At 35.0% G+C, this 15,128-nt stretch overlaps 1 long non-coding RNA gene across 1 annotated transcript in view; it reads left to right on the top strand.

Moving 5' to 3' along the window:
- The window catches only part of LOC149549222 (uncharacterized), a 42,402-nt gene that overhangs the window by 7,495 nt on the left and 19,779 nt on the right, over positions 1 to 15,128 (top strand). The window lies entirely within an intron of this gene.

Genomic DNA, 15,128 nt, shown 5'->3' with positions numbered 1-15,128 from the left:
AAAAATTCGTGAAAAGAAAAGATTTTCTCAATGTGTATCTATGAAGTGGTAGCGGAGATATAATTATGTTATTCATAAAAATAATTGGTTGGAAAATTGTAAATCCTTTCCGTTAATTATTTATCGATCAATTTTTATTTCACTCCATTTTTAACCCTTTTAAACATTTATTAGTTGTTATCTCCACTTTTAATTATTATTTTTCTTTTCCTATTTATTTTTTAAAAAATACTTGTGATCTTCACATTAGCTCATGTTGTTATCTCTATTTATTTAACTTTTGATTTTTAAAATTGATTTATATTTTAGTTTTTAATTTTTTTAAATATTAGTTTAGTTTTTTCTTTAAATATTATTTTTAGTTTCTATAATTTATTTAGACAATAGAAAAGTTGTTAGAGACATTCTTTTTTTTCATATTATTTTTTTTATTTCACTTATTAATTTTTCATAATAGATTATTTGATGGTTTTTTTGTTTAAATGGTTTTTTTTTCATTTTTTTTTGTTAGAAGGTTTAAGAATCTGACTTCTTCATTTTTTTTATATTTGATAAATTGAATTTAAATAAATAATATTTATTCATCAATTTAAATTTGTTTAGTATATTTAAATTGAAAGATTATTAATAATCTAATTTGTTTACATAAGATTATATTTTAAATCTCTACTTTTAACTATTGTTTTTCTTTTCTTATTTTTTTAAAAAAAATTACTTCTGATCTCCACATTAGCTCATGTTGCAATCTCTATTTATTTAACTTTTGATTTTTAAAATTGATTTAGGTTTTAGTTTTTAATTTTTTTTTATATTAGTTTAGTTATTTTTTAGTTTCTATAATTTATTTAGTCCATAGAATATTTGTTAGATATGTTATTTTTTCATAACTTTTTTTGTATTTCTTTTATTAATTTTTCATAATAGATTTTTTGATGAATTTTTTTTTAATGATTATTTTTTCATATTTGATAAATTGAATTTAAATAAATAATATTTATTAATCTATTTAAAATATTTTAGCAAATATTATGTTATTTATATTAAAAATTATTAATAATCTAATTTGTTCACATAAGATTATATTTTTAAAAATAATTTTATCATCGAGCACCTATCGGCTTATCGCTGCAAGCACAACTAGTTTAAAATAATTTTTAATTTCCATGCATCTATGGTGAATTGGTTGATAGTGTAGATATTGAGAATATATGACTTAATATATTTGAATTTTTCCAGAACTCATAGTCTATCTTTTCTTTTTGCTGAACTCTCTCCTTAAATGCCATAGTAGACTAATATTATTCTTAAAACTTAGACCAATCAGGTTTAAGTATTTTTCAAAACTATTAAGTTATTCTATAATTTGATAATTGTAAAAAATGTTATTTATAAAAAATAAATTTGAAAGTGAGAAAGTATTGTTAAATGCAATAAGTGCAATTATGGAATGTAATTAATTCACTATCTAAAAAGATGTTTTCTCAAAAAATTAGTTGTTCTCAACTACAAATATATAGATCATGAAGATTAAATGTTGAAAATTTCAAAAAAAATTCATTATGATTTCATTTTTTTTAAAATATACTCAATGGTGCAATTTGTAGGGAGGATTGTTGTGTCCTCTACAAACTCGTCTACTAGAATACTGTTAGTTGTATGTGAAGAAGTGATAGTACTGTAAATATATTTTGATAAAAAGATATGTTCAATATGTGATTATTATTATTATTATTTTCTAAACAAAGGTGGCAAAGCCACTTTATGTGTGTGTGTGTGTGTGTGTGTGTGTGTGTGTGTGTGTGTGTGTGTGTGTGCAGGATCATGGTGTGCCAAAAAGTGGCAATGTGAAAAAAATAGAGTTTGAACACGTCTAAAAGCGCTTCAAAATCCACTCTGACTTTTTTTTACCTATCCAGGTACCAAACCTGGAAAGTAAGGCCCAAGCCTTATCGGATATCCGATTTGAGATCGGATATCCGATATAAGATCGGATATCGGATCTCATATCAGATATCGGATATCCGATATGAGATCCGATATCCAATATCGGCGGTATAAAAATTGGAGGGAAAAGACACAAAAATTAGAGGAAAAACAAATTTGTAAGTGATATAACTAATTTGAGTTATGAAATATGTAAAGATATAATATATAACCTATAAATATATAATATAATAACATAACTATTATATATAAAATAATATATAATCTATATTTTATATATATATATATATATATATATATATATATAACGTAATGTAAAGATATAATATATAATCTATTAATATATAATAATATATTATGTTATTATTATTATTATTATTATTATCTATAAATATAATATTTATTCCACACCCACACATATTTATTCCTCATTTATATTTTTTAGTTGGTTTATTTATTTTTTTGCTTTATATTGATTCTCGTATATGTATATATATTCACATACTCTTTCGCACACACTCATAGTTATATAATAATGCATTGTTTATATATACATACATACATACATACATACATACATATATATATATACATATATACATATATATATATATATACATATATATATATATACATACATATATATATATATACATATATATATATATATATATATATATACATATATATATATATATATATATATATATATATATATATATATATATATATATATATTCGACCCTTTCAATATTTAAACACACACATTGGCACATAAAAAAATTTTACACACTCCTATTGGTTTGGCCTCTCCTGTATACATTTTGTCGCATAGTTATTAGCTAGAGCGTAATTTCTTCCTCGACCATTGCTTGTCTCTTGCTTATGTTATTCTAATTGTTCTCTTCTTTTTATTCTCGTCATATTGAGTCCTAGTAAAAAATAAATAAATAAATAAATAAAAATAAAAATAATAAAAAAATAAAAATAAATTTTTTGAGGCACGCTCTTAGTCATTTCATATTTGGTGGTTCCTCTATATTCTTATTTCTTCTCGTGTCTTTTCTCATCATTCTTCCCTTTATTCTTTTGTCGCCTTTATTTATCTTCTAATCTGTCCTCGGGAGTGTTCCCTTATTGACCCCCTTGTCCTTCGGTCCATCCCCCCCCCCCCCCCCCCCCCCTTTTTAATGTTTCTTTTATTTATATTTATATTTTATTTATTTTCTTTCTTCAACCTCGGAGTGTGTGCTGTCTTTCTTGGCCTATTCCCTTTATATCTTTCTTGAGTCATCCATTATCTGCAATATACTATATTTTTGTGCTTCTCTTGCTCTTCATCCTGATGATGGATCACGTAGTGTGATTCGAAACGTTGATGGTAAAAATCTTAACACAATCGAATCCAGAAACATACTAGTACAATATAATGGATTGTGGAAATTTGTTCTCTTTAATATAATATATATTATTATAATATATTATTATTATTTTTACTATATTTTTATTAAATGTAATAACGTAATATATTATATATATGTTATTAATACATATTATTATTATTATCATATATAAATTATAATCTATAATATATTATTATTATTATTATTATCATATGTAAATTATAATATATAATATATTATGTTATTATTATTATAATCTATAAATTATATATATATATATATATATATATATATATATATATATATATATATATATATATATATATATATATATATATATATATATATATATATATATATATATATGATTGTTATACTATATTATTATTATTTTTACTATATTATTTCTAGTGGAGTCATTTATATGGGTCAAAAGGGCTCACAGGATGACCTATGACCCCTTTCGACACATTCCATGATGACATATGTCCCTAAGGGATCCTACGACCCTTAGGGACATATTAGAATAGTTTATATGGGTCGAAGGGGGTCACAGGATGACCTATGAACCCTTTTGACATATTACAAGACGACATTTGTCCTTAGGGGTCCTAGGACACTTAGGGACATATTAGAATCATTCATATGGGTCGAAGGGGATCATAGGGTGACATATGACCACCTTCGACACATTCCACGATGACATATGTCCCTAAGGGTCCTAAGACCCCTAGGGACATATTAGAATCTTTCATATGGTTTAAGGGGGTCACAGGGTGAACTATGACCCCCTTCGACACATTACATGACGACATATGTCCCTAGGGGTCCTAAGACACCTAGGGACATATTAGAATGCTTCATATGGGTCAAAGGGGGTCATAGGTTGACCTATGGCCCCTTTTGACCCATTAAATGATGACATATGTCTCTAGGGGTCCTAGGATCCCTAGGGACATATTAGAATCATTCTTATCGGTCAAAGGGGCTCATAGGGTGACCTATGACCCCCTTCGACCCATTAGATGATGACATATGTCCCTAGGGGTCCTAGGACCCCTAAAGACATATTAGAATCATTCTTATGGGTCTAAGGGGGTCATAGGTTGACTTATGACCCTCTTCGACACATTACATGACGACATATGTCCCTAGGGGTTCTAGGACACCTAGGGACATATTAGAATGCTTCATATGGGTCAAACGGTGTCATAGGTTGAACTATGACCCCCTTCGACTCATTAAATGATGACATATATAGCTAGGGGTCCTAGGACCCCTAGGGACATATTACAATCGTTCTTATGGGTCAAAGGGGGTCATAGGTTGACCTATAACCCCCTCTAACCCATTACATGACGACATATGTCCCTAGGGGTCCTAGGAACTCTAGGGACATATTAGAATGTTTCATATAGGTCAAAGGGGGTCATAGGTTGACCTATGACCCCCTTCGAACCATTAAATGACAACATATATCCTTAGGGGTGGACCCCTAGGGACATATTAGAATCTTCGACCCATTACATGACGATATATGTCCTCAGGGGTCCTAAGATCCCTAGGGACATATTAGAATCATTCATATGGGTTAAAGGGAGTCGTAGATTGACCTATGAACCCGTTCGACCCATTACATGATGACATATGTCCTCAGGGGTCTTAGGATCCCTTGAAACATATTAGAATCGTTCATATGGGTCAAAGGGTGTCATAGGTTTACCAATGACCCCCTTTGACCCATTAAATGATGACATATGTCCCTACCGGTCCTAGGACCCCTAGGGACATATTAGAATTGTTCTTATGGATCAACGGGGGTCATAGGTTGACTTATGACCCCCTTCAACCCATTAAATAATGACATTTGTCCCTAGGGGTGCTAGGACCCCTAAGGACATATTAGAATCATTCTTATGGGTCAAAGGGGGTCATAGGTTGACCTATAACCCCCTTCGACCCATTACATGACAAAATATGTCCCTAGGGGTCCTAAGACCCCTAGGGACATATTAGAATCCTTCTAATCAGTCAAAGGGGGTCATAGGGTGACCTATGACCCCCTTCAACCCATTACCTAATGATATATGTCCATAGATGTCCTAGGACCCCTAGGGACATATTAGAATGCTTCACATGGGTCAAAGCGAGTCATAGGTTGACATATGACCCCCTTCAACCCATCAAATGACAACATATCTCCCTAGGGGTCCTAGGACCCCTAGGGACATATTAGAATCATTTTTATGGCTCAAAGGGGGTCACAGGTTAACCTCTGACCCACTTTGACATATTACATGATGACATATGTCCCTATTGGTCCTAGGACCCCTAGGAACATATTAGATTCGTTCATATGGGTAAAAGGGGTTAGAGGTTGACCTATGACCCCCTTCGACCCATTAAATGATGACATATGTCCCTAGGGGTCCTAGGAGCCTTAAGGACATATTAGAATCATTCTTATGGGTCAAAGGGGGTCATAGGTTGACCTATGACCCCCTTTGACCAATTACATGATGACATATTTCCCTAGGGGTCCTAGGATCCATAGGAATGTCTTAAAATTATTCATGACCCATTACATGATGACATATGTCCCTAGGGGTCTTCAATGCATTATATGACGACATATGTCCTTAGGGGTCCTAGGACCCGTAGGGACATATTAGAATCGTTTATATGGATCAAAGGAGGTCAAAGGTTGACCTATGACCCGCTTCGACCTATTAAATGATGACATATGTTCTTAAGGGTCTTATGACCCCTAGGGACATATTAGAATCGTTCGTATGGGTCAAAGGGAGTCATAGGTTGACCTATGACCACCTTTGACACATTACATGATGACATATGTCCCTAGGGGTCCTAGGACCCTTAGGGACATATTAAAATGCTTCATATGGGTCAAACGGGGTCATATGATGACCTATGACCCCCTTTTACCCATTAAATGACAAGATATGTCCCTAGGGGTCCTAGGACCCCTAAGGACATATTAGAATTGTTCTTATGGGTCAAAGGGGGTCATAGGGTGACCTCTGACTCCCTTCAAACCATTACATAACAACATATGTCCTTAGGGATCCTAGGACCCCTACAGACATATTAGAATGCTTCATATGGGTCAAAAGGGTTCATAGGTTGACTTATGACCCCCTTCGACCCATTAAATGATGACATATGTCCCGAACATATTAGAATGCTTTAAATGGGTCAAAGGGTGTCATAGGTTGACCTATGACCCCCTTCGACCCATTAAATGATGACATATATCCCTAGGGGTCCTAGGACCCCTAGGGACATATTAGAATCATTCTTATGGGTCAAAGGGGGTCATAGGTTGAGCTATGATCCCTTCGACCCATTACATGACGACATATGTCCCTAGGGGTCCTAAGACCCCAAGGGACATATTTGAATTCTTTTAATAGGTCAACAGGGGTCATAGGGTGACCTATGACCCCCTTCGACCCAGTACGTAATGACATATGTCCATAGGGGTCCTAGGACCCCTAGGGACATATTAGAATGCTTCGTATGGGTCAAATGGGGCCATAGGTTAATCTCTGACCTCCTTCGACCCATTAAATGATGACATAGGACCCCTAGGAACATATTAGAATCAATCTATGACCCCTTTTGACCCATAAGAATGATTCTAATATGTCCTTAGGGGTCCTAGGACCCCTAGGGACATATGTCATCATCTAATTGTTCGAAAGGGGTCATAAGTCACCCTATGAGCCCCTTTGACTCATAAGAACGATTCTAATATGTCCCTAGGGGTCCTAGGACCCCTAGAGACATATGTGTTCATGTAATTGGTTGCCTATGACCCCCTTTGACCCATAAGAACGATTCTAATATGTCATCATTTAATGGGTTGAAGGGGATCATAGGTCAACCTATGACCCCCTTTGACCCATAAAAATGATTTCAATATGTCCCTAGGTGTCCTAAGACCCCTAGGTACATATGTCATCATTTAATAGGTCGAAGGGCATCATAGGTAAACCTATGACACCCTTTGATCCATATGATGCATTCTTATATGTTTCTAGGGGTCCTAGGACCCCTAGGGACATATGTCATCATGTAACGTGTTGAAGTGGGTCAATTGTCAACCTATGACCCCTTTTGACCCATAAGAACGATTCTAATATGTCCTTAGGGTTTCAAGGACCCCTAGGGACATATGTCATCATGTAATGTGTCGAAGCGGGTCATAGGTCAACCTCTGACCACCTTTGACCCATAAGAATGATTCTAATATGTCCCTAAGGGTCCTAGGACCTCTAGGGACATATTTCATTATGTAATGGGTCAAAGGGGATCATAAGTCAACCTATGACCCCCTTCGACTCATATGAATGATTCTAATATGTCCCTAGGGGTGTTAGGACTCCTAGAGACATATGTCCTCATGTAATGGGTCGAATGGGGTCATAGGTCAACCTATGATGCCCTTTGACCAATATGAATGATTCTAATATGTCCCTAGGGATGCTAGGACCCCTAGGGACATATGCCATCATTTAATGGGTCGAAGGGGATCATAGGTCAACCTATGACCTCCTTTGACCCATAAGAATGATTCTAATATGTCTCTAGGGGTCCTAGGACCCCTTTGGACATATGTCCTCATTTAATGCGTCGAAGGGGGTCATAGATCAACCTATCACCCCCTTTGACCCATAAGAAGCATTCTAATATGTCTCTAAGGGGTTGTATGACACCTAGGGACATGTGTCATCATGTAATCAGTCAAAGGGGGTCATAGGTCAACCTATGACCCCCTTAGACCTATAAGAACAATTCTAATATGTCCCCAGGGTTCCGAGGACCCTTAGGGACATATGTCATCATGTAATGGTTCAAAGCAGGTCATAGGTCAACCTATGACCACCTTTGACCCATAAGAATGATTTTAATATTTCCCTAGGGGTCCCAGAACCCCTAGGGATATATGTCATCATGTAATGCATCGAAAGGGATCATAGGTCAACCTATGACCCCCTTTGTCCCATAAGAATGATTCTCATATGTCCCTAGGGGTCCTACGACCCTTAGGGAAAAATGTTGTCATTTAATGGGTCGAAGGGGATCATAGGTCAATTTATGACCCCCTTCAATCCATATGAATGATTCTAATATGTCCCTAGGGGTCCTAGGACCCATAGGGACATATGTCGTCATGTAATGTGTCGAAAGGGGTCATAGATCAAACTATGACACCCTTTGACCCATAAGAATGATTCGCATATGTCCTTAGGAGTCCTAGGGACATATGTCATCATGTAATGGGTCAAAGGGGGTCATAGGTCAAGCTATGACCCCCTTTGACCCATATGAACAATTCTAATATATCCCTAGGGACATATGTCATCATTTAATGGGTCAAAGAGGGTCATAGGTCAACCTATGACCTCTTTTGATCCAAATGAACAATTCTAATATGTCCCTAGGGGTCCTAGGAGCCCTAGTGACATATGTCATCATTTAATAGGTTGAATGGGGTCATAGGTCAACCTATGACCCCCTTTTACCCATATGAACACTTCTAATATGTCCCTAGGTGTCCTATGACCCGTAGGGACATATGTCATCATGTAATGTGTCAAAGGGGGTCATAGGTTAACCTATGACCCCATTTGACCCATAAGAATGATTCTAATATGTCCCTAGGGGTCCTAAGACCCCTAGGGACATATGTTGTCATGTAATAGATTGAAGGGTGTCATAGGTCACCCTATGACCCCCTTTGACCCATAAGAACGATTCTAATATGTCCCTAGGGGTCCTAGGACCCCTAGTGACATATGTCGTCATGTAAAAGGTCAAAGGGGGTCATAGGTCAACCTATGACTCCCTTTGACCCATAAGAACAATTCTAATATGTCCTTAGGGTTCCTAGGACCCCTTTGGATATATGTCATTATGTAATTTGTCGAAGGAGGTCATAGGTTACCCATAAGAACCATTCTAATATGTCCCTATCATGTAATGGGTCAAAGGGGGTCATAGGTCAACCTATGACCCCCTTTGATCCATATGAACAATTCTAATATGTCCCTAGGTGTCCTATGACCCGTAGGGACATATGTCATCATGTAATGGGTCAAAGGGGGTCATAGGTTGACCTATGACCCTTTTCAACCCATAAGAATTATTCTAATACGTCCCTAGGGGTCCTAGGCCCCCTAGGGACATATGTTGTCATGTAATTGGTTGAAGGGTGTCATGGGTCACCCTATGACCACCTTTGACCCATAAGAACGATTCTAATATTTCTCTAAGTGTCCTAGGACCTCTAGGGACATATGTCATCATGTAATGCATTGAAGGGGGTCATGGGTCAACCTATGATCCCCTTTGACCCATAAGAACAATTCTCATATGTCCCTAGGGGTCGTAGGGAAATATGTCATCATGTAATGGGTCAAAGGGGGTCATAGGTCAACCTATGACCCCATTTGACTCATATGAACAATTCTAATATGTCCCTAGCAGTCTTAGGACCTTTAGGGACATATGTCATCATTTAATGGGTCAAAGGGGATCATAGGTCAACCTATGACCCCCTTCGATCCATATGAACAATTTTAATGTCCCTAGGGGACCTAGGACCCCTAGGGACATATGCCATCATGTAATGTGTCGAAAGGGGTCATAGGTCAACCTATGACCCCCTTTGACCCATAAGAATGATTCTCATATGTTCTTAGGGATCCTCAGGACATATGTCATCATGTAATGGGTCAAAGGGGGTCATAGGTCAACTTATGACCCCCTTTGACCCATATGAACAATTCTAATATGTCCTTGGGCGTCCTAGGACCCCTAGGGACATATGTCAATATTAAATAGGTCAAAGGGGGTCATAGGTCAACCTATGACCCCCTTTGATCCATATGAACAATTCTAATATGTCCCTAGGGGTCCTAAGACCCCTAGGGATATATGTCATCATTTAATGGGTCGAAGGGGTTCATAGGTCAACTTATGATCTCCTTTGATCCATATGAACAATTCTAATATGTCCCTACAGGTCTTAGGACCCCTAGAGACATATGTCATTGTTTAATGGGTCGAAGGGGGTCCTAGGTCACCCTATGACCCCCTTTGACCCATATGAACGATTCTAATATGTCCCTAGGGGTCCTAGGACCCCTAGGGACAAATGTCTTCATGTAATGGGTCGAAGGGTGTCATAGGTCAACCTATGATCCCCTTTGACCCATATGAACGATTCTAATATGTCCCTAAGGGTCCCAAGACCCCTAGGGACATATGTCATCATGTAATGTGTCGAAGGGGGTCATAGGTCAACCTATGACCCCCTTCGACCCATAAGAATGATTCTAATATGTCCCTAGGGGTCCTAGGACCTCTAGGGACATATGTCATTGTGTAATGGGTCTAAGGGGATCATAAGTCAACCTATGAGCCCCTTCGACTCATATGAATGATTCTAATATGTCCCTAGGGGTGCTAGGACCCTTAGGGACATATGTCGTCATGTAATGGGTCAAATTGACCTATGACCCCCTTTGACGCATAAGAACGATTCTAATATGTCCCTATGGGTCCTAGACCCTTAGGGACATATGTCATCATTTAACGGGTTGAATGGGGTCATAGGTCAACCTATGACCCCTTTTGACCCATAAGAACGATTCTAATATGTCCTTAGGGGTCCTAGGACCCCTAGGGACATATGTCATCATGTAATGTGTCGAAGGGGGTCATAGGTCAACCTATGACCTCCTTCGACCCATAAGAACGATTCTAATATGTCACTAGGGGTCTTAGGACCCCTAGGGACATATGTTGTTATGTAATGGGTCGAAGGGACCTATGACCCCCTTTGACTCATATATATATTAATAATATACATATATATTAATAATATACATATATATTAATAACACACACACACACACACATATATATATATATATATATATATATATATATATATATATATATATATATATATATATATTACTTTATTATATTTAATAAAAATATTACGTTATTATATATAAATTAATAACATACTTATATATATATATAATATATATATATATATTATGTTATTATATTTAGTAAAAATAATAATAATATAAATTATATTTATAGGTTATAATGAGAATAACATAATATATTATTATATATTAATATATTATATGTTATATCTTTACATTACATTATTATATATGTATATATAATATATTATAATAAATATTTACATAGTAATATAACAAAAATAATTTATAAATCATAAGCTATAAGTCTTAAATCCGGTTTTCCCTCCAAAATGGGTTGGGATTTCAAATTTCTCACCAAAATTCACCTAGCCATATCAGATATCCGATTTGAAATCTGATATCCGATTTCAAATCCGATATTCGATTTGAAATCTGATATCCGATTAGGCTTGGTATTTACCAAGCCTACTCGGTCAACCCAAAAGATGTGTTTGAAGAGGGTTTTAGTGATACTTAGACTTCGAGTAGTTGTCTGACAATGTTATTTTCATTGAAATTGAATGAAATGAAAAGGGCTTTTTAATATCGCTCTCGAGATTCCATCAATATAATTTTTGTCAAATTCTGAGATCAATAAGTATTTATTAGTTAATTATCAATGAAGATTATTGTAAAGTGTTGATTGACATACTGATTGAAAAATAACTATAATTTTCAAACGGTATAACATTTTTTAAATCTAAAAGTTGCATCACATTCTATGCTTCGCCTAGTATAAGAAAAAAAATTAAATTAAATTTGGTAAAATTTTCTATTAGTTAAGGTGGTCAGACACGGGACTTTTTTGTTTCAAAAAAGTTTTGATAGAAAATTCATATTTAATTATTTATTTGGAATAAAAATACCAAAAAATATGTGTCACATCCAGGTATGAGTCTACTTTTCATATCTATAATTATATTAAAAAAATATTATCATTTGATTTTGATTAAGGTGGTTAGACATACACCTACTTTTTATTTTTGCCCTGAAATTTTTGTAGTACTGCATTAAAATTCAAACTTTTGACCAATCAATTATTTTTTTCTCCTGATAAGGCCTAGTAGTTTAGAAACTAAATTCAATTTCCTACAGATTATTTTCTTACAAATTTTTGATATAAAGTTCATAACCACTTTAAAATTATGTGTCAAGTTGACATAACCCTGATTTTTTGATTTTTCACTGCCACTTAAGGCCATAGTTTGGTACACCATGATCCTGCACATACCCATATATACGAGCAACTTTTTTACATAAACACTAATTCTAAAATAAGGAGCTCTTGAAGAAAAGAACCAAGAAGAAAGACTCTGTTCATAACCCCATCAATAAGAAAAAACAAAGAAGAAATGAAGGACTATTAATCTAGGTTATAAAATCCCAAGATTGGTACCTTCAATTTACAATTGATAGAAGAAAAAAGAGAAGCCTAACACTACCATTTGAATACTATATACAAATATCCCAAAAATCACATTTGCCCATACTTTGCCACCTAGAACATCATATATTCAGAGATGAAAACTATAGAGCTGCATATAAGGAAAATGCTGCAAAAATAATGCTTCTCCTTCATCCTCGAACTCGATCCAAATGCTGAAGAAAACACATACTATAACCTATGCAAATAACAAAAGGCAAAACACACATAGACAAAATTTACAACATAATAAGATGCCTTATTCCTCCATAACACCTGCTATAGGATCTATGCGTCCAAGCTTTAGGATAAGATCGAGAATGGGAAGGGAAGGATAACTCAGCGAGGATATGGGTGCCTGAGAAGAGTCATGCTCCAAAAGATTCAATATGGAAAAAAACAACATGATGCACACTATTAACACAATCTCTACACAAGTGATCACCATATTGTTGCAAAACAACCTTAACCGATTGAAAAGACTATCTCTCTAGAGCCTTTTTAATGCTCTCAAAAATAGCATAAACACCATGATTACTGAGAAGTGCATGGTGGTGAAATAAATTACCTATGAGGGTGGTGCCACTCTAGAGATCATATTTCTAGCAAGTTTTAGCAAGCTTGCCTCCCTGCAAAAAACCAGGCGTGATAAATCTAGTAACTATCAACTCAGATGAAATGAAGATTGGAACAGATCTAGGGCATTTGATAAGAAAACTGATAAAGTATTAGAAGGATAAATTATTCTTTTTCTTGGAGGGAAAATAATGTCATACCCAATGATTCTCTTTATTCCTCTTCATATATGTGGCTGATCACAAAAGAAGATAGTTTCCAACATATCATTTTTGATACAACCTAGAAATGACATTTCTCATTCTTTAGTTTCCAAGAAAACTTTGTAGTTTCTAGGATAATAATCCATGTGTAAAGCTGAACAAGATGAGTAGAGCTCGACTAGATAGCTAACCCCAACCAGAGAGCTGGGGTTGCTTGACATAATGCTGACCACAAAGAAGACTAGAGCATAGAGCCAGAGATAGCACCCTTAGCAATTCAAAAACAAAAAACATCAAGCCCAGAAAACCAAATTGACTCTTTCTCATGACACTATAAAAACTTTAACTTGCAATGATAACCTTTATCAAAGAAAGATATGAAATCTGTCACATGGTATGAAAAAGGTAGAATGCACATATGAAGTACATTATCCTAAGAGGAGAATAAAGCTATCATAATTTCACACAAGTGACTATATTTAATCTATCCGATGCCACTCTAAAATAAAATAATTTATGCTATGGAAAGGAAATCATAATCCAACCATCAAATGAAATTGATAATTACCTCCATATCAAAATGTCAAATAAATGATAAGCCTTTTGGCGGCTATCAATAAATATATACATGAGCCTGAAATATAGAAGGATAACCAAAATCCAAACATCAGATGTCACCACATAAGCATGCCAAGTACCAATGTCAGGCCTACTCTTAATTCATGTTAACTCCACTATCCACTAAGCCCATCAACAAATCATCTTAGACTACCCACTAGCCACCAACTACTAGTCCTATATTACCATGCTTAATACTCTCAAAATACCATCATACATGACATACTTATAGCCATATCTGCTTATACATGTGAACTATATAATCAGATATACATAAATAAAACACACATGATGGCATTAAACATACTAACATAAAATTAGCAGCTCACAACTAGGAAGACAAAGATGACTCATACTTGATAATCGAGATAATGGAGGGGAACTTTTCTAGCAAAGTAGAAGAAGAGTGAGAGTCTAGAATAATTCTATCACATCAAACATTTGCTAGACAATCTACCAAAGCATTACCTTCCCTATAGACATGGGATACAATATATCTATCCAGAGAATCAGTGGGACCCCAAATTTGTTGGAAGACATGATAAAGATGCTAGTTATTGCTCTTCCTATGAATGCAAGCATAAATAACAATAGAAGAATCACCTGCAATATGCAAGCAAGAGAAAGACATTCTCTTCACCAAAATAAAACCTTCTAGCAAAGTAGTTGCTTCTACCATATTATTAGTACCAAGACTAATAGGCACTACATAAAAAGCCAACACTTCACCAAGATGATTTCTTAGAGAAATCCCAATACCTGACTCACTAGGATTCCCTTTGGATGAACCATCAAAATTTAGCTTGACAAAGGAGGAATAAAGAGGATTCAATTTAATTGACTCTCTGCATATTGGGATATTTCTAACATGTGGAAACACAAGAGAGGAGGGAAGTGAGATAAGCTTCCAAGAATGGACTATTGAACT

The sequence above is a fragment of the Cupressus sempervirens genome, chromosome 7, assembly GCF_028749045.1.
Source record: "Cupressus sempervirens isolate cs-2001-9-10 chromosome 7, ASM2874904v1, whole genome shotgun sequence".
Taxonomy (NCBI): Eukaryota; Viridiplantae; Streptophyta; class Pinopsida; order Cupressales; family Cupressaceae; genus Cupressus; species Cupressus sempervirens.
This window is presented reverse-complemented; position numbering and strand designations above follow the sequence as displayed.